Source organism: Pteropus alecto, unplaced genomic scaffold, assembly GCF_000325575.1.
Source record: "Pteropus alecto unplaced genomic scaffold, ASM32557v1 scaffold414, whole genome shotgun sequence".
In the NCBI taxonomy this organism is placed as follows: domain Eukaryota; kingdom Metazoa; phylum Chordata; class Mammalia; order Chiroptera; family Pteropodidae; genus Pteropus; species Pteropus alecto.
Window position 1 is genome coordinate 524,692 of NW_006435781.1, and position 20,701 is coordinate 545,392.

Sequence of the window (20,701 nt, forward strand, 5' to 3'; positions counted from 1 at the left end):
CCTGATCAGTCCTGAAATAGCTCATATTTAATGTGAGCTTACTTTGTACCAGACACTTTACCTGCAGTTTCTTATTTAAGCCTTACAATCACTTTAAGGACTAGGCGCTGTTGCTTCTACATTTACAATGTAGAAACGAAGTCTTGAAGAGAGATAAAGGAATTTTTCCATATCATACAGATAACTAGTAGGAAGTGGAGTTTGGATTTGAATCAAGAAGTATTTAACTTCAGAGCCCGAACACTTTATCACTATTATTTTAGTACATCTTGGATGATGATTTTAGGAGCAGGAAGGGTTGTTTGAGATAAAGTCCAAAACCAAGCTCATCTTTATTCTTGTGAGTATGAATGACATTATCGGATACCTAGAAAACAGTTCAAACTTCTAACCAAGTCATTGAAAACCTTCAATGAATTGGCTTAATCAGGTTTATTTCTCAATTTTGCCCATGTTTTATTTGAGCTCAAATCAAATCAGTTTAATTATAATTTTCTGAAATGTCTCCAGGGTTTTGCTTCTCTAGCCTCAGTTTAAGCAGTATCAACTCCAAATGATGCCTTTATTGAATCGCCTCCTCGATGGTTTAATTTTCCTAAAATTTTAGTTATACCAGTCAGATCTCCAATCAAAAATTTTGACTTCTGATTTTCCCACTGCTGGATCTTATCCCTATTCTTTTTCTGTCCATGGCTGAAAAATTTCTCTCTCTCCTATATTCAACTGTATTCAACAAAATGCCTCCAAACTTTTACTGGAATACTAGTTTAATCATGTAGCTTCTCTGTTAAAAAAATATTAGTGGCTCTTCATTACCTGTATTAAAAATTCCAAACTTAGTAGCGATCAATATTTTTCTTAGTCTTCCTAGGTTTTATGTTTCCTCTAGTCTTATTTCTTACTACTTTCTTTAGCTGTAATCACGGGGCAGGCTTCTTACTATGTCTCACATGCAAGAATCTTATTTTATTTTATGTTATTGAGATATAATTGACACATAACATTATATGAGTTTCAGGTGTACAACATAATAATTCAATATGTGTATATGTTGCCAACTGATCACCACAGTAAGTCTAGTTAATATCCATCACCACATAGTTATAAACTTTATTTTTTATGATGAAGACTAATTGCTAAATGCAATTCAACTTTTCTCCTATTGCTTGAAAAGCCTTTCTTCTATCCTTCAGCCTTCTAATTCTAGTTCTTGTTTAAGTACTCTATCTTTTTCATGAAACCTTATATTTTTTGGTCCTATTTTGGTCTTTTCTGATATATTTTAACTAGCATAGATTGGATTACGTACTTATACATTTATTTAAAGCCTTACATTTTAACATGTGGACTTGATGACTGCAGTTTCCCAAAGCCAATTATGTGATTAAATCAGCTATAATTTTTTTTAGCCAAATGTTAAGTATAGGTTCAAGACTATGCTCATATAGAGCAGAGGCTGTGCCATATATGTTTTAATTTTGCTGTTGCGCTTAGAAAATTGTTCAATACACAGTAGGTGCTATGATGAATGTTTAAAAAATATTGAATGCCTTGAAGAAATGACTTGCCAATGCTAAGTAAAAGTCAAAGAAATATCATAAAGTTTCAATTAACAGGAAAGAATCAGAAAATACAGTCTTCCGAGCTTTTTAGTATGAAAAGCACTCCGAGATAACTATACAAAGATACAATTATCCATCTTAATAATTATGATCCTCTGTTAAACTTAGTGTATTTTTTAACAGACATCGAAAGAAATGGGATCTGCCGAGATGATATATGAAACCACGGAAATGTAAAAGATAGATATTTTTGAAGGGTTAAGATAAGAGATGGAAGGATACCATACTGCTCTTAGAGAATCATTTAACTTGCCAAGCTACCACAGATCAGTTTTTAAAATGATACAGAATATAAATATATAGAAAAGTGAGCCACAATACTTATTAACATGAAACGATTCTGAAGTTGACCTGATAATGTTTGACCTCGTGCCAGAAGACTAAATATTCAGCACTTTTAGTTTCTCCTGTAGTGTAGCACGTGCCATAAAGCTGAGTTTATCTACTTACATGTGTGTCTCCTTTGCTGGAATGTAATCTCCATGAAAAAGTATCCCTTGACTCTTTTGTTCACAGGTATGCTCTAGCACCTACCTCAGTGCCTGGAAAATGGTAGATATTTAATAAATATTTCTTGAATGAATGGATAAATAAAAAGGATTTTAGTTAGGCAAATTAAAGTAGAAAGACTATCAAAATGTTTAGGTAGTTATGGTCAAGTTCAGATCTTCATTTTAAGAACCGAGGAAAGAGAAGACTAAAAAACAATGAAAGAAAGCTAAGAAAAATAAACATTTCCAATAAGAAGTTCTCTTTTAAGCCAAGTGTTTTTTAAAAAATACAGGCAAATGAGGAGCAGGAAAATGCTATTTTCTGTGCATTATATATTTTCAAAAATAACTGCTTTTACTGATCGTCAATTAATAGCATAACTATCACATTCTCTCATAGGCCAAGGTGAAGTGTATGATAAGACAAGTTCTGTTGTTAACACAATTTAGCTCAGTTAAGAATATTAATATGACATTTATGTGGTCTGCTGTTCTCTAAGTTCAAATAAGTCAGCTCTGCATAAAAAGCCATCATGGGTTAAATGATTTTAGCCTGCTTTAGGAGAAACTGCTGTTGTTAAACCTGCCCTGAACAAACTACAAAGGTTGCTAGGACTCCATTTATGAAAAGGCATTTGAATATAGACCTTGGAATGTGATCATTTAACAATATTTTATTGTATTTTGCCCACATACAACAGTGGCTTGTATTTGTTTTTAATTTCTTCTTCACTTATTTATCTTATACATGTAATACCTATTTGCTTCTCAAAGTCATCCACTGGTGTGTCTGGCAAGCTTCCTAACAAAAAATTTGAAAGCAGTTTTACGTTAAAATCACATTTTTGAATTTTCATATTCCTAGACTGGTTTTAATGTAAGCAGTATAAAAGCACAAAAGTGGTTGATGTCATATGCTAGTTGTCAGTCTCCAATGAAGGGTAAACATTTATCAGCTCCAGTAACAATTCCTGCCTAACTGAGCACTGTCATTTTTTTTAAAATATTGATTGATAGAGGCCTCTCCTTAGAAATATAAAATGCATGCAGTTTACACACAGCTGAAAAATACAAGCTCATTATTTCTTTCTGACAGGCAGTAATTGCTCTATAAACTATGGAGATTTCATTACCAAAAAAAGTTATTTAAATAGAAAACAAAAGTCTGATAAGTGTCCTATGTAGTGTATTTTCTAATATCTTGTTTATGTTTTACAGTAGCCTAATTTGGCAAATAAAAATGAATTGGAATATATTTTAAAGGTTAACATGTTTATATATCATATCATATAATATTATATATGCAATAGAGATCTGTAAAATGTTCAAGAGAAAATTATCAGCAAATACTTGAATTTTAACACAATTTTTTTTCTGTTATGAAGGGTAACATGTATCCTAAATTAGAGAAGGCATGTTTGCAAATATTGTCCTATGGAAATATTGATTTAAAAAAAGTGTAACGTGGGAAAGTCAAGTATTATTTTATTACTCATTGACAGAGACCAATCACATCAATGCAGTCAGAGGCCTGACAAAAAGAAAAAATTAATTAAGGTGATTATAAAGGTGTAAACAGGACTGTAGTAAATGAATTAGCTAAGTGGTCTTGTTAATTGCTTGAACATTAATCAGAATTTAGAGTTGGAAGTAGTTCTGCTCTGCTGCTTACTTATAAGCTCAGTGTTCTTGGGAAACCAATTTTATTGTTTAAGTCTCAGTGAATTCATCCCTATATAGTTCTTGTACCACCTGCTTCACAGATTTTTAAAAGAGGAGTAAATTAAATAATGTATTTGAAAAGAGGAAATTTCTGTGGCCATGCTACCCTGAACACACCCGATCCCTTCTGATCTTGGAAGCTAAGCAGGGTCAGGCCTGGTTAGTACTTGGATGGGAGATCATCTAGGAAGACCAGGTGCTGTAGGCGTAAAAAAAATAAAATAAAGAGAGGATACAATACGTAGTCCAAAGCAACATATCAAACAGTACAGAGTACCTTCTCTAGTGCAGATGACAGGTGTCAAAACATTCTCTAATCGAATCCGTGTGCCAATCCAGTGTTCCTAAATCAGATCCTGTCTTATAGTAGTTAAGTATTTTTAAAAGTGATATTACCTGAAAGTTTTTTCTTACTTTGAAAAAGAATTTGTATCTTTGTAACATTCACATATTAATTTTACTTATATTTAGAGGAACTGTGATTGACGTCCACTATTTGATTATGTCTTCACTATCTCTAAGATAAACATTTAAAACCTTTATTTATATGTCTTGCTTTTGGTACCCATTACTATCATGGTAGTTATATCTCCTACATCTATTTAGTAAGATTTAGGGCTAGGAGTAGAATTCAAATTGCCTTATTCCCATTCATATATTTTTCTGAGTCCATGGAGTCCTTTTAACTGTTCTTTCCTATATTAATTCCATACTTTATGTTCATATCTATTAAATTTTATCTTCCTGGTTTCAATACTATTTCAGTTAAGACATTTATAGCAAGATTTTTTTTTATAAATAATAAGTTATTCTTTCCAGTATTGTGGCATCTTTTATTATAATAGCTGTATTTTTATGCCTTAATATCCAAGTCATTGACAACATATATTAAGTAGAAGCAGTTCACATGAGAGTCATGTGACCATCAACTAGATATCACTTGACATTGACACAAGTCAATTTTTCATCACTCTTTGTGTATGGTCTTGTGCCACCTGTGTGTTTTTAAAATACTATATTCTAGTACAGCTTTAATGCTGTACTATATGAACTTATTATATAAACATAGTATGTGAACCTATTATGGGAAATAGTCACAAGCTAAACTGCGAATGTGACATTTTCTTATCTATCAAACTATCCAACCAAAAAAGAAAATGACTTTTGTTCATTGGTTGACTTGATAACCCCACAATGTCATAGATAGTTTCTAGCAGTGTCATTCACTCCATATAAATGTCAGATTGCATAGATTCTTCAGCTATAATAGACGTGTAGCTTATGTCTTAAAATATTAATTTAAAATAAGAGATAACATAGGAATTTCATACATATATTTTTTGTATTGCAGCAAACATATAAACATTCAGATATTTACATATATATACCCCTAGCCTGAAATATTATAAATGTAATGAGACCATAAATGAATGTGATTCATTGCTTGATAGATAGATGTTAGACAGGTAATGATAGATAGATGATGGATGGATGGATAGATAGATAGATAGATAGATAGATAGATAGATAGATAGATAGAGCAATAGATCATTCAGCAGTGGGAACCCCATGTTAGGCCTACTACCCAATCTAGTATATTGGAATTCTCAGAAGACGCTTGCATATTGGGGATTTCATTGGGAATAGAGGAAGCCTCCCTGTTCATTACCATTGCAGAAATGGCTAAAAAGAAAGTTTAGGGTATAAACCAAGAATTAAGATTTTATTCTTTAATTTATTGTGTTAACATAGATATAACAAAGCAACAGTTATTCATTAAATACTGTCTCTGTCTAAGGCATTGTACTTCATGCTGTATTAGCTATAGACTATGATGAAAGTTTTTGGTGTTTACTAGAGCTTTCTGATACTGAGAACCATGATTCTAATTTTGATAGCTCTCTTTTTCCAAATACTTGAAGATGCTAAAGATCATGCTGATAATCAACATAAGATAAAAATGTATTTTCATGTAAATTACATTGTAAAATTTATGTTGTTATGATTAGAAAAAGACTCAGATGATTATTGATGTAAACTATGAGAAGAGATTACTATTTTTAATTCACCATCATCATAAACCTCTGGAATAAGCTGATAATATGACAGAAAGTTATTAATTGGTGCTTATGGAAACCCTTTGTATCTTGAGACTTATTTAATGACTATATAGAGATGATATTTTAAATGTCTTGGGATATGTGAGCTACATAGTTCAGCTGTATAATTTGATCAGTGTTTGTTCATTTTATGGGATGTAATATATTTCACATTAGTTTGATATATTGTTTCAGAGTAAAATTCAATTTAACATGTTTTCTTGCTAACTAAATTGTAAATGAATTATGTTAACAACTCTCCTGTGTGAAGGCCTAGACAAAATACATACGGTCAGTAGCCATTTTATGTGAAATAATCATATAAAAAAGTATACTTTAGTGGACTAGTCTAGACTTGCATATTTCTTCATAAATTAACTTTATGAAAGGGATAAGAACTGAACAGGAATGTACTTGAAGTATTTCAGCTCTAATGGCCTTGTGAATTATGTTCACTTCACCCACTGTATTAACCTCATTTAGTTTCTGCAGAAAAAAAAAATGTCAAATTTAATTTGTAGTATATTCCTATTTTTTGAAATCACAATTCTCAATTATATATTTATAGTTTTTAATTAGATAAATATTTTTAAGGAACTTCTTTGATAAGTAAAATGTTGCATCATTTTAAGGTATGCATTAAATTTGACTTGTCAAGTGTTGAATCTAATTCTTTTATTTCAAATATAGTAATATATGCTACTCCTTTTAATTTGTATCTAAAATAAATCAGATTCAAATATATGTAACCAGTTTTTTAAAATGTATATATAATTTATATACATGAGTGTTGACAATTGTAAAAGCCATTTTTTTTCTGTTTGCCTATTCAACATCATGTTTCAAGACAGTGAATTTAGGACTCGATTAAATAGTTTGTAGAAAGGCACAAAAAATCCATATGAGGGCTAATTATGCAAATAGAATTGATGATTTAAATGTGGACTAAGAAACAACAGAAAAAGAGAATGTAAGTAATGCACATTACATGACAGAAGAGCAAAGATTTGGATGTCTCTGCCTGTGACCATTAAAAAAATTTTTTTTCACAAATATTTCATGAGTGCGAAATTAGTCAGTCTTGGTATTAGGCATTGAAAATACATTGTCTTCTAAAAGTTCACATTGTTCCTCCTCTAGTCCTAAAGAAAGAAATTAGAAAAAGTAGTCTCAAAAAAGGAACTTGGTAGACAATCACTGTTCTGTAAGTTTTGATTTGACTCATAAAATAGGTGTGGTGACTATTTATTCAGACATAAAATGTCAAAGTAATGCTAACGTCTTTATCTTCTTGCTTCACTACTTTCCTTATAAGTGATCATACATAGATATTTTATTTACCTAACATTTAATTTTCTGCTCTTTAATATTATTAACATTTAAATATATAAAATTGAGAAAAACCTAGACTATATGGCCTCACACATTAGAATTAATTTATGTCACGTGCACTGTGAGCACTTTGAGGTCAGGGGTTATGTCTGTCTTGTCCAGCATTTATCTTCAGCAACCAGCACAAGAGCCTGGCATTCAGTAGGTTCCAATACATTCTGGATGAATTACCTTAAAGAAAAACATTGATTTGATAATGTAATTGAGTCACTCTTTTCTTGAAATGTTTTTAGAAGAATCTCAGGTCTCTCACAAATAGTTTTTTAATACCTTCATTTTGTGTGTGTGATACCTTCACTACATGTGTGTGAGTGTGAATGTGCATGTATGTATGTGTGTGTGTAAACTTCAATTTCAAGTTAGTATATGATAGAATCTACCTGGCTATAAAAGTTCAAAGGGTGGAAGATGTCATTATGTACTGAACTCTTGAGATGTTCAAGGAAACAATTGCATAGCCCCTGAAAATTGAAGGATTGGTAACATTTATTCAGTTAAATAAATGAAAAGAAATAGGACCACGCAAGCCTGGCAATGAAAATAGCTTAAATAAAAACACAAAAGTAAGTTCACGTGTAATATACTCAAAGCATAATGTGCATCTGTACAAAATCCAGAAGATTAATTTCTGCCAAAATAAAATTTTGTTTCGATTATTCTATTTTAATTTTTGGAAGCAAATGCATATTACCATAATTAATGTAAAATTTACAACACTCAGGTTTCTTTTTTCTCTTAATTCATTTAGTACAAAAACCTAGAATTTATAGAATTTCTTGACTCTGATTTCTTGGGCATGTATATACTCTTTACTTAAAATTTCATCTACTTCATTCTTCACACAACACTCACAACAGAGTAACAAATTTATAATGAGAAATTGAAAAAGAATCTTGAGCTTAGAGCTCATTTGCATTTGGTTCAAATAAATCTCTAAAAACTTGACTCTGTCAAGATTATTAAAATATTTGCAACATTTTTTTTTTATTTCAAGCTATTTTTTCTGCTCATACATGCCCAACCTATTTTAGCTTAATTATTTTTTAACTCATAAGAATATGCAAATGCCAACAGAGATAATGAGCGTGGATAGAACTTAAAAGTCATCATGACAGAGGAAACATGGTGATTCACTCTATTTCCTGCTATGTCCAGTTACAGTTAGGGATTATGAATTAGCTTCTCTCCTACCTTCTCCAATTGAGTGGCTACTTATGTTGAGAAATGAATCAAACTATTATTCTATTAGGGATATAGCCTCCTCCCCCATCTAAAGATGTGTCAATTAAAGATTAATTTTATTTAAATGAAATACTTTAAACATGAACAGTTATTAACTATTTACACTTTAGTCTAAATTAGAATGCCAACAATTTTTAGCTGGAGAAATTCTTTGCAATAAGTGAAATTTCATCCATATATGCCATACATTTTAAACAGAAATAAGGCAAAGCTTTTTAAAGGGATGAGATTCAAAGCTTTTACTTGATAAGTTTATGTAGAATAACATTTATGCTAAAATGAAATTTAAAACAAAGTGCAAAACAGTACAATAACAGTCTTTGTTATTTTCTTAAAGAAGGCCAGGAAGCTGTAACTAGTCAATCTTCTCACTAGAAAAAGAAATAATATATCCAGTGACATTTGCTAAAATTTATTACCAAGTTCTGAGAAAAGTTATTACTAAAATAGGAATAGAAAGAAACTTCCTTATCTTGACATGCTAGAAGAATTCTTATAAAAATAATAAACAGTTTAAAGATAGTGCTCACTTCTGTTATTTTTCAATATTGTTCTGGAGAACCTAGCAAATTTAATATGACAATAAAAAAAGATGAAGTATATATATTGGAAAAGATAGACTTAAATATTATCATTTGGAAACAATATGATTTTCTCTTTATTTAAGAGCATATTGAGAATTAGAAGATATAAAGAAATAATAAAATCCTATTCAGAATACTACATAATCTGTAGATTTCTCAGAAGCAAAGTATACAGGAAAGTGTAAGGTTTGTTTGGAGAAAGTTTAAAGTTGAATTTTATTTTATTTTATTTTTCTTGTATATTGTTTGCATATTTTTTTCTTTTATTTTTATATTTATTTATTTATTTATTTTTAATGGTGACATAGGTTAACAAAATCCAAAAAGTTTCAGCTGTACACTTTAACAATAAGGCATATATATATTTACACTGCGTGTTCACCTCCCATAGTTAGATTTCTTTTTGTCACCACATATTTGACTCCCTTTACCCCATCTACCTCTCCCCTTCCCCTTCTCCACACCCTCTTGTAACCACTAATCTATAGTCCATGTCCATGAGTCTCTGTTTGTTTGTCCTGTTTATTTGTTGCTTTAAGGTTTATATCCCACATATAAATGATATCATGTGAATTTTAAGTACATAAAGATATAAGAAAAGGAAGAGACATATATGATGAAAATGTTAGTTTACTCTGTTAATATATGCATTCAAAATAATTTTAATAAAGATATAGTTACACACACACACACATATGTGTGCGTGTGTGTGTATAAATCTGTCTGTCCATCCATCCATCCATCCATTCATCCATCCATCATCCATCTATATATTATTTTAGCAAGTATTACAGAATCTCAGTGAGAAACAGAATTCACCTCCGATAGTTGAAGAGAATTTTATATAAGATTACTTACAGAAGTATAATACATTAACGTAGAGGTGATAGAGAATCACCCAGAGAGAAGCAACAGTAGGAAGCACTATCCCTAGCCCTTAGAGGGAAAGGGGACAAACAGAATGAATGAAGGTTAGTAGAGTCCAGTGAGAGCTGCAGTACTAGAGGAAGAACCACATATTGGGAAATATAGTTGTTGGAAGGAATCAGCTACTATAAGACGCAACTCCGAAGCAGAGAGATTACGGAAGAAAAATTTCCCAGCTTTCCCTTTCCCTGTCTTTGAATCTCCAGCTGGTCCTTTCCATTGGCTTAATGAAGCTGGAATACAGCTAGTGAATGATACCAGGAGATGCATTGTGAAAGAGTCAGCCACCTAGGGAACAAGCAGAGAAGAGCAGAGATATGTTAGGGGTGAACACACTAAAAATAAATCACACAAAAGGGAAAAGCGATGCGGTTGTCATGATAATTATAAAATTAGTCTAAATGTAAATGCATGATAATAGTTGAGAAATTACTTTCCAATAAGTGACTTGCTTTAGTAGATTTCATAACATAGCATACCGACACAATGTGGCATGATATAGAGATCTAGTTTAATGATATAGAATAAATATTATGACAAATGTTTATTTAGGTAAATTTAACATTGAAGGGTGGCATTGCATATCTATAGAGAAAAAGTAGGTTAGCTAGTAAATTAAATTAAAATCTTTGACATTATTGGGAAAAAACATCTAATGATAATCTAGTTTCACAACAAATACTAAAAGAATTTTCAGATAATAATGATTTTATATAAATAGGTAAAACTTTAAAAATATATATTAAGATATAGAGGAATATTTTAATAGTATTAAAGTGACATAAAACTGAGAAGGTGTAAAATAAAATTGACAAATTTATCAACGCAAAAATTAAAATATCTTCTATGGTGAGAAACACCATTTAAACGTGACAAAACAGAATAGACTAGGGAATCATACTGATATTAAAGAATTGATAACCTCACCATGATAAAACTTCTTCAATTAATATGAACCAATATATCATATTAATATTTAAAAAGTGAATAATATGATCTGAACATCTACCTGAGAAAATTACAAATAAGCAATCAAAACAAAAGTAAGCTCAATACTGCTAATGATTAAAGAAATGCAAAGTATTTTATCCTGTGATGATGAGGGTTCATGAAAAAGGCCCTGTGTTTCTTTTGGTGAACAAGCACTTGGAAATTTTAAATAGGAAATTTGGAGTTATTTTCAAAACATAGAATTATACACATTTTCCATCGTGAGATTTAACGTTTAAGAATTAGGTCTATAGAATACTCATACATATTTAAGACAGATACATAAAGATGATCATTGCAGTATCGTTTACAGTAGTTCCAGTATTATTCCAAAGTATAGAATGCTAGGCAGATAAAGCTCTGCAATTGGACTATAGGCTCCATACAATCAGAGTCCAAGTTTGTTTGTGATTGTTTTAACTTTTGCTCACTCTTATAACAGTAGTGCCTAGCATAATCCTTGACTTATGATAGGTGTTCAATAAATAGTTGCAAAGTTAATGAATGAATAGATGAATACATGCATTATTAAAATTAGTTTTTAAAGTCCAAATTATATGTATATATACATGTATGAAAACTTACTTTTTGATAGTCATTTTTCTAAGTACTTACATTTGTCTTAATTCTTTCAAAAACCTTAGTCTCATTTTATAGATGATGGCATTAAGACATGAAAAAATTAAATTCTTTATCCAAAATTATGTATAGTCAATGAGTTCTAGAACAAGACTTTGAATTTATACTACCTGGGTCCATCCTGTGATGATATGTAGGGAAGTAGATATGTACATATTATGTATATAGTTTAATCTCATTAGAAAGACAGGCAGATGAATAGATAAATGGATGGCTAAATGGACAGATGGGTAGATGGATAGATGAATGGATGAATAGACAAGTATAACTTCTAAGAAATATCTCTAGATAATGAGACTAGAGTGTTATAGAGACGTGAGGTATTTTCATTGTTCACTTTCTATACTTCTGTACTTTTTAAATTTTCCACTACAATAAGCATGTGTCGCTTTTGTAATAAAAAATGTTTAAAAGTGAAGGATTAAATCCAAACTAATGAAAGGAAAAATCATGGAGAACTAAAAGATTAACTCCTGTAGCCAAAGACATCAATCTAACCTGTATCCATCTTGAGGGAGAGATTTCTTTTCAAGGGATGAGTTCCCCATCATGATAAGAGCTGAAGTGGGACTCGTTTGGCCAGTCTAGGACCAGAGCCTGAATAGGGTCTAAAGTTATGGGTAATGAAGCAGGCTTTGCAGGATATGGAAAGTGAGCTAATTATACCAAGCTCTGGGGCTTACAGTCATCAGGACAGCCAGCCTCATGTTAGTCAGATTCAACCTGAAGGAAAGATACTTGAGAAAAGCTGGAATTTCAGAATCAAGAGCCAGAAGCTGTGTTAAGAAATTTAGCTGTTATAATATTTAGCATATTAATTTTAACTCTTGTTCAGCAATTGGGAAAGAGAGAAGAAATGTTAAGGTTGCAAATGGGAAAAATAAACATCCAACCATGAAGATAGAAATGAGAAGATACATAAAGGCTTTCCTTCTCTCTACCCATTCTTTGATGTTACTAATCTCTAGTCAGAGATTACTTTTCAAATAAGACACACATGCAGACACACAGTAGTTATGCAAGTGACCATATTAATTGTTTATAAATGTGTTTTTAATGTCCAATTTTTCTTTGTTTCTTAACTAAATCCATTTCTCGTTCTCATATCTTATTTTAAAGAACTGTTCTTGCAATTATAATTATTCAGTAGGCTCCTACCTTCCACTGATTCATAGTTTTAGTGAAATGGCAAGGCTTTTACTTGCTTGAATTTTCCAGCCCGCCATGTATTCAGTCAGTACGATACTTCTTAGAAATCCACTTAATTCAAGTTTTAGGGAGTTTCAGAGAGGACTTGAACAAATTTTTCTATCAAATCAGTCAATAACTTTTGAACATTTATTCTATGCAGAGTACTGTGCTGTTTTGTAGAGTCTGTGCAGAAGCTTAGAAACAATGAATAAAACATCACTTTTCCTGTGCCTTGAGTACTAGCTTGAGTATTTTTAATCTGAATTAAAAATGTACTAACTTTGTCATCATCACTCATAGGCTTCTTGATTAACCTGCTAATGCTCTTTAATTTAGAAATAGATGCTTCTCTCTCTGCTACTTAAAAAAAAAAAACCTCTTCATTTCCTAGAGCTAGAGATATTGTACAAATCAAGTCTCATTTTTGAGAATGTGGTCAATAATTTAAGAAAAAAACTTTTGTGATACAATAGGAAGCTGAAGCTCAGTCTATTTGAGCTTGCCCAGTATCAGAACAGGAGAGAACTGGAATGTAAACTCAGGAGTCTCTTTATCTCTGATTTAATTAGACCATCATTTATTAGTTACATGACCTTGTGCAATGTTCTTAACTCATAAGAGAGTGTTGAAGGGTAAATAAGAAAATATAATAGAATTCCTTATACATAATTGATGCTCGATGAAAAATAATAAATTATCAAACTGAATCTCTTTAACATAATTTTGGAGTGAGAGAAATACTGCTTGCTCCTCTTCGTTATAATGCTTTCTTTCCCTTCAATCAGTTCTTGGTTTACAACGTGAGTCTTATTCTATGTGCACGTCACCAAAATGAAATTTTATTCCCTGTAGCTGTAATTATCTGTTTATTCATTCATTTACTAATTTAACAAATATTGAGTACCTACCATTTGTCAGTAAGGATTAAAACAATTTAGAGAAAGTTCCTGCCCTTGTAGTGCTTATATTATTGAAGAGAGACAATAGCGAAGTAATGAATAACCATAATAATTACAGTTTGTGACAAATGATATAAAGGAAATAAGTCAATGTGAAATACAGGGAAAGAAGGCTTCTTAAAATAGGGTGATCATGAAATGCAGCCCCGATGAGGTACCATATGAGCTAAAACCTAAGGGATGACAATGAATCAAAAGGGCAGAAAGATGGGGAAAAAATTCCAGGTGAAGAGAACAGCAAGTGTAAAGACTAAGAGCTATAAAAGGGCCTGTGTTGTTTTACATAAGAAAACAAGGTCAATATATCTGAAAGGTAGTTGGTGAGAAAGAGAGAAGCCATTAGATTGCCATTAGCTAAGTGTGCAGTATTGGGTCATGAAATACATTGTAGGCATGGAAGTAGTTTGGATTTATTCTAAAGAAATGAGAAGCTTTGGGGGGTTTTAGTATGAGGGTGTTATAATTTAATTTGTTTTTAAAAAGATAATTCTAGCTCTTGAGTACAGAATAGATTGAAATGTATGGGAACAGTTAGGATGTGAATGTCATGGTCCCAGAAGTAAAGGATCACAACTTGGGTGAAATAGTAATCATGAACATGAAGATAAAGTGGATGTATATATTCCTTTTAGAGACAGTAAAGACAAGGCTTGCTAATGGATCAAATGAAGGAATGCAGAGAAAGATCAAGGACAATTCCTGAGTTTACAGCATGACACAATGCATGAATGTTGTTGCCATATTCAGAGATGGTGATTAATGGGAAGACTGTTGGATCTGAAAGGAACTGAGAGCCTTATTTTGTATGTAACAAATTTGAGATATCTTCTGAGAGGAGAGGTCTCAGCTGGAGATATGTATTTGGGATTAATTAGCATATAGGAAATGTTTAAGAGAGAAGGAGGGAAGGAGGAAAGCAAAATTGGATGACATCACTTTAGGGAAGAGTAAGTGTAGCTAGAGGAAACGCAGACCTGACCTCTAAACCTCTCCAGAATTTTATATCATTTAAATATGTTGGGCTAGAAAAAGAGCCTGAGAAAGTATAGCTAGATAGATATAAAACCAGAAATATACAGTGTCAAAGAATCTAAGAAAAATAATTTAAGAATGTAGGAGTGCTACTGGGAGCTACAGAGTAAGATGGAGATAGGAAAACATCCATTAGGCTTGGCAACATTGTAGCTATTAATGAAGTAGAGAGCCAGAAGCCAGTTCTTTCATCCAGTATGACCTAGGTGTGGTCCCCACTCAACCTTTTTTGTACCAGAGACCAGTGCTCCTATGAGAATCTAATGCCTGATGATCTGAGGTAGATCTGAGGTGGTGATGCTAGCGCTGGAGAGCAGCTGCAAATACAGATGAAGCTTCACTCGCTGGCCCACCGCTCACCTCCTGCTGTGCAGTCCATTTCCTAACAGGCCACGGACCAGTACCGGTTCATGACCCAGGGGTTGGGAACTCCTGCTCTATAGAACTTGAAATCTGAGAGGCTGGAGATTTGTTTTTATTTATTGTCTATGTCTCAACTCCAATCTAGGCTTCATGAGGTTAGGGGGTTGCTTTGTTCACTTCTCTATTTCCAGTGTCTGGAACAGTGCCTGGCATATATTGATGCTAAATAAATATGAAGGGGAGAGAGTAGGAAAGTAAGTACAAAGAATGTAGCTGAAACATTTGAAAAGCTTTTTTTCTGTTTGTGTGAAGGGGAACAGAGAAATGGAAGAGGATGGAAAAACAAGGGAGTAACCCCATTAATAAGTACTGTGGTGTACTGGAGTGAGATCATACAGGTTCATGAGAGCAGATTGTTAAATATTCAGCAACAGGTTGTTATACCATTGATGACTTTAAAATCCTCCATAGTGGGAGATTTACACCATGGAAAATGGCCAACACTGCACATCAGGGATTTTGTCGTTGTGCTTGTTTCTTTGTTTATGTTTTGTTTTACTTTTGGAGAACCAATTTACTAGCATACTGTGGGGAGGATCCTTTACCCTCACTGTTCTTTTGGCTGCTCTAATAATCAAATAAACATGAGACAAATTAAAAAGAAAATGACCAAATTTAATCACATACGTACATATGGGAACTCTTCATACACAAGACAGTCAAAGACCCCATATACATGAGAGGTTCAAAGACAGAAAGGGAAAATGAGATATATATGACATTCCGAGTCAAGGGTCACTTGGGGCTACAGAGGGGAAGAAGGTCATTGCAGAACAATAGGAGTGATTGTTCAATGATTAGAAGTTTGCCCTGCCATATAGGTAGGTCATGAAAAAGTGAGCTGATATTCTCTTATTATGGGCATGGCCCCAAATTCAAATTCTTTCAGGTAGTTAAGGGGTAGAGACAGAAGTTTCTCTTGAGCCCACAAGGTTTGGGTTACCTTTAGCCCAAAAGAATCTACTTACCACAGAGGTACGTCTTAGAGTGCCTCTGAACCCCTATAATACCAAAGGTTTTTTTTTTTTTTTTTTAATTTGCTTTATCTTTCAAGTGGGAGTTAAGAAGACATGTTTTTAGGCTGAAGAAAGATTGATGATTCAATAGTAAACAAGTAAAAAGTCCAAGTAGAGAGAATTTCCTTAATTTGAATTGGGAACACTTTAATTGTAAGAGGAGGAAATAATAAGTGGATGGGTATAGGTGTCAATATCTGTGATTTGTGGTGGAAAGATGAGGTAGTTTTTTTATGATAGTTAAAATTCAAACACCGTATATAAGATCATAGAAAAATGACTTAGTTCTTTCTCAATAGTTACAATTTTCTTTAATTCCACCATACACCTCCACATATACAGTATTTTCAACACACAAACACATCAAAGTCTATTTAATATTCATAATAATATCCTCTATTCTTATTGAGTATATGTAAAATTTTTGTGAAAATTATTTGACTTACCTTCTATACTTTTTAAAACATCATTCATTATATTCTCGTATAAAAGATACTCTTACCATTCTCTTAATATTTGCTTATTATTTACTTTTTGATGCTCATTCTCCTTTTCATTTGTACCTTTCTCCATCAGTTTCACATTTGATTGTTTTCACTTTTGTGAGGTTCTAATTTGCCTTTTTTCCATATTAAAAGTTATTTATCATATATGCATATTATTGTGTGTATAATTTGGCACCGCCAAATATATTGGTGAAAGTTAGAAACCCCAAACTCATATTCAAATGAAATTTTATTAGTACTGTCAAAAGCAGAATATGTCTCTGTAATTTGAAAAATTTATTAAAGTTTGCAACTTGTTTTTTGTATGTTTCATCAGCATGCTTTGTCTAGTGCTTAGAAAGTACACAAATGCATGCTATTTGGCCACGGTGTCCTGTTTTCAGTTAGAATACTACAGAACTGAGGATTAGTTCAAGAAAACCTCTTTGCCTTCAATTATCTTGTAATTTGTTTGTGAGGTTTGATTGTGATGATGTTTTGCCAAACACGGTACCCCTTCTTCTGATGTTACATATGGTACCTGATGCTACCATGATACTCATCTATCATCTGACATGTTGCCGACACTGCTCCTCCATTAGAAATGTTTTATTTATGAATGTCTGAGTGAGTCAAATCTGGATTGTTTGCCTTGAGGCTTATCCTATAGTCCACCAATTTCTACCCTAGGAGCTAGGAGATGGAGTCATTCTAATTACAAAAATGATTTTTTCCCTAGTGAAATGACTTCATGTCTTAGATATGGTAGGCACCCTACAAATATTTGATGAATGTATAAATGTAGGCAGACCCAGAAATTACAATTATGTGCCAATTGGAAATAGTCATAACAAATAATGGATAATGTGTATTGAGCATTTACTTTGTGTATTCATTTTCTCTCTGAAGCACCACCACTAGCTATTTGCATGATATTGATATGACTCATTTTACAGATAAAACTGAGATTTAGGGAAATTAATGTTATCACAATCTCTTGCCTATAAGGAGCGGAGCTATGATTTGCTGAAATTATGTTTAATTCAACAGGCTCAGCTCTTTGATATGGAATGGATACGTTTTTATAATATTTGTTATAAAAATGATTGACCTTATTTTTGCCTTAAGCTAGTTATCATTGAGGAATTTTGCCTTGGAATTGCCCTTCTATCATAAGAAATATTTCTAAATTTCAAAACATACCAGGAAGCACCATAATAATCAATAAAATTTGAGTCAAATGAAATGAGCATCTCCATTCTGACTTCATGGTTTATCAACTATCATTTCTAACTGTAGAGAATGAGGAGGCAGAAATTGAATGTTTTCTATTAGTAAAGAAGATATTATGTGGGGTTACTTATGAAACTTACGTACTTTTTTAGCAGGAGGAAAAAAGAAGTCAATTTGGCTAGATCAAAAGCACAGCACAAAAACAGCAGGTGACAAGGAAGCAAAATTAAATGTCACTGAGCCAAAATACTTCCCTCTCAAATGGAAACTCTAATAGTCTTTCAATAATAGGCATGTAGGGAGAATTGTAAGAAAGTACAAATGTTTTTTTTTTTGTTTGTTTGTTTTGTTTTTATTCATAGTCTCCTGCACTGACTGACTAGCTTCTATTTGTTAGGTCGAGTTAGCTTCTATTCTCCTGATTATAGAGCAGGGGTCTCTAACCACTGGGCCATGGACTAGTACCTGTCCGTGGCCTGTTAGGAACCGGGCCACACAGCAGGAGGTGAGCAGTGGGCCATCGAGCTAAGCTTCATCTGTATTTGCAGCCACTCCGCAGTGCTGGCATCACCGCCTCAGCTCCGCCCCAGATCCTCAGGCATTAGATTCTCATAGGAGGACCGGTCCCTAGTGCCACAAAGGTTGGGGACTGCTGTCGTAGAGGACATGTAGTAAAACACTGTTCTAAGGTTTTAAATGGCCAGAGATATATTTTTTAAAGTAAATATAGTCTAATGGGGCTCAATCTCAATGCGTAGCTTGGAATGAGAATTTTGGACATTTGTCACATTTTGAAATTGAAAATTTAAAGACAGAATACTTCATTTTGATTAGCTGCACACAGAAAACATTTGATATTTAGTTTAAAAACATTCAGTTTATTTAAAACTTGTAAAATGAGGATTGGTTGAGAATTTCCATTTAATTGACTTTTGCCCACCAGCTTATATGCATTTGTTCTCAGGCACTATGAGAATATTTGGTACATACAGAGTCCACACTCCTATTTAATTGCCCCCAAAAAGCCCAGCAAAGAAAATGCATTTGTGGAAGACATTTTATTATTATTATTATTTTTTATACAATGAAGCATAAAGAACTAGATGATAGGGATAAATTGGCAAGTGGTAAATTGAGGATTTTGAAATTATTTATTTGTAATTTTGTCTCCCTCTTAGAATCAAAGTTCCATGAGAACAGATCTCTGGGCTCATTTATTTACCACTCTATCCTTAAAGACTAGAATATAGCCTGGCACAAAGTGGTAACTGAATAAATGTTTGTTAACTATATTTTTCACTGTCTCATATTGTCAATCCAGTACTTTTTAGAATCAATAAAATCACCTCCCATTTATTTTTTTATTAGATTGGATATGTAATATTTATTTTCATACATACATTTAGCATTATTTGGTTAATGGCCAAAATGCTGAACTAGTTGCCAGTGTATCTGAAGTCTCCTATAAATACCTGATTTGTGTGTGTGTGTGTGTGTGTGTGTGTGTTTAAGCCCTAAATGAGCATTGTGTATTTTGAGTACTGTTTTGTACTTGTGCCAAGATCTGTAGTTTTCTGCTATCTGCACCATAAATATATTTACTAGAATAATTGGATAGTTAAAAGTGTTTAGTTTTTCTCATGGATAAATAAAAGACATTGCTTTTTATAATTAAGTTTAGTGTGAAACTGAATTATCTTCATCAATACAAATTATTTTTCATTACTATGTTTTATAGTCCTTTAATGACAAGCATTGTTATTAGATGATAAAAGCAACTTGGATCAGTGAGTGAAATGCTAAAATTATGGAAAGGCTTAATTAAGGAGTATTTAATTTGGTGAAGGTAGAACATCTCTTGTAGAATGTTAAAGAATTTTACTTGAGGGGACCTGTGCAAGTTATTTTTTACTACAATGCACTATAGTCATTGTGTATAGTGGCTTATAAAGTGAAAATGCAAATGTGTATAAGGTAGTGCTGGAAGAAAAATATCAAAATTGAAAATAACAATCTAATGTTTTAATGAATCAGTCCATCACTATGATATTGCCGAAGTTTACAAACTCTAGTGCTTAGAGATCCAGTGACATTATAACATAATTTCTTCATTTGTAAACCTCAAATGAAGGTTTAGTGTTTTGCTTCCAGCAGTATGTTTGTTAGAATTTCACATATGTATATTTAATTATTTTAGCAAACTTAGGTTTTTGATTATGACTACATATATGTGTTCTCATTTTCATATTTAGAGCTATCTGACATTGTTTAGTTTGAGAGTACAAGTTTCTGGTTACCAGTTCACCCATTCCCCTTCTCTTACAAAAAGTGTATTTACTTACTGTTTTGTTCCTAATACAAATTCTGTGGGAAATGATCTAGATTTCTTCTGATCTTAGTTTCTAAATGACAGTCCTTTTTATTATTATTTTTTTTTGTAAAACTGTTAAAAGACCAGATTTTGTAAGTGCACCTTTATGCATGTTTTATCTTTGAAATCCAGCTTCTTTCTGGTTACACGTGGTATGCATTATAATCCCATATTTCAATTCCTGCCTTTCTCCTGGCAGAAAACTGACCCGAATTTATTTATTTATTTATTTATTTGTTTGTTTGTTTGTTTGTTTATAATTTATTTATTAATGAATTATTTA

At 32.3% G+C, this 20,701-nt stretch overlaps 1 protein-coding gene and 1 pseudogene across 1 annotated transcript in view; both read left to right on the forward strand.

Annotated features, from left to right (window-relative positions):
• DMD (dystrophin) overlaps positions 1-20,701 on the forward strand; it is a 1,580,480-nt gene that overhangs the window by 88,934 nt on the left and 1,470,845 nt on the right. The gene's annotated exons all lie outside the window — the stretch shown is intronic.
• LOC112479413 lies at positions 3,925-4,043 on the forward strand (annotated as a pseudogene).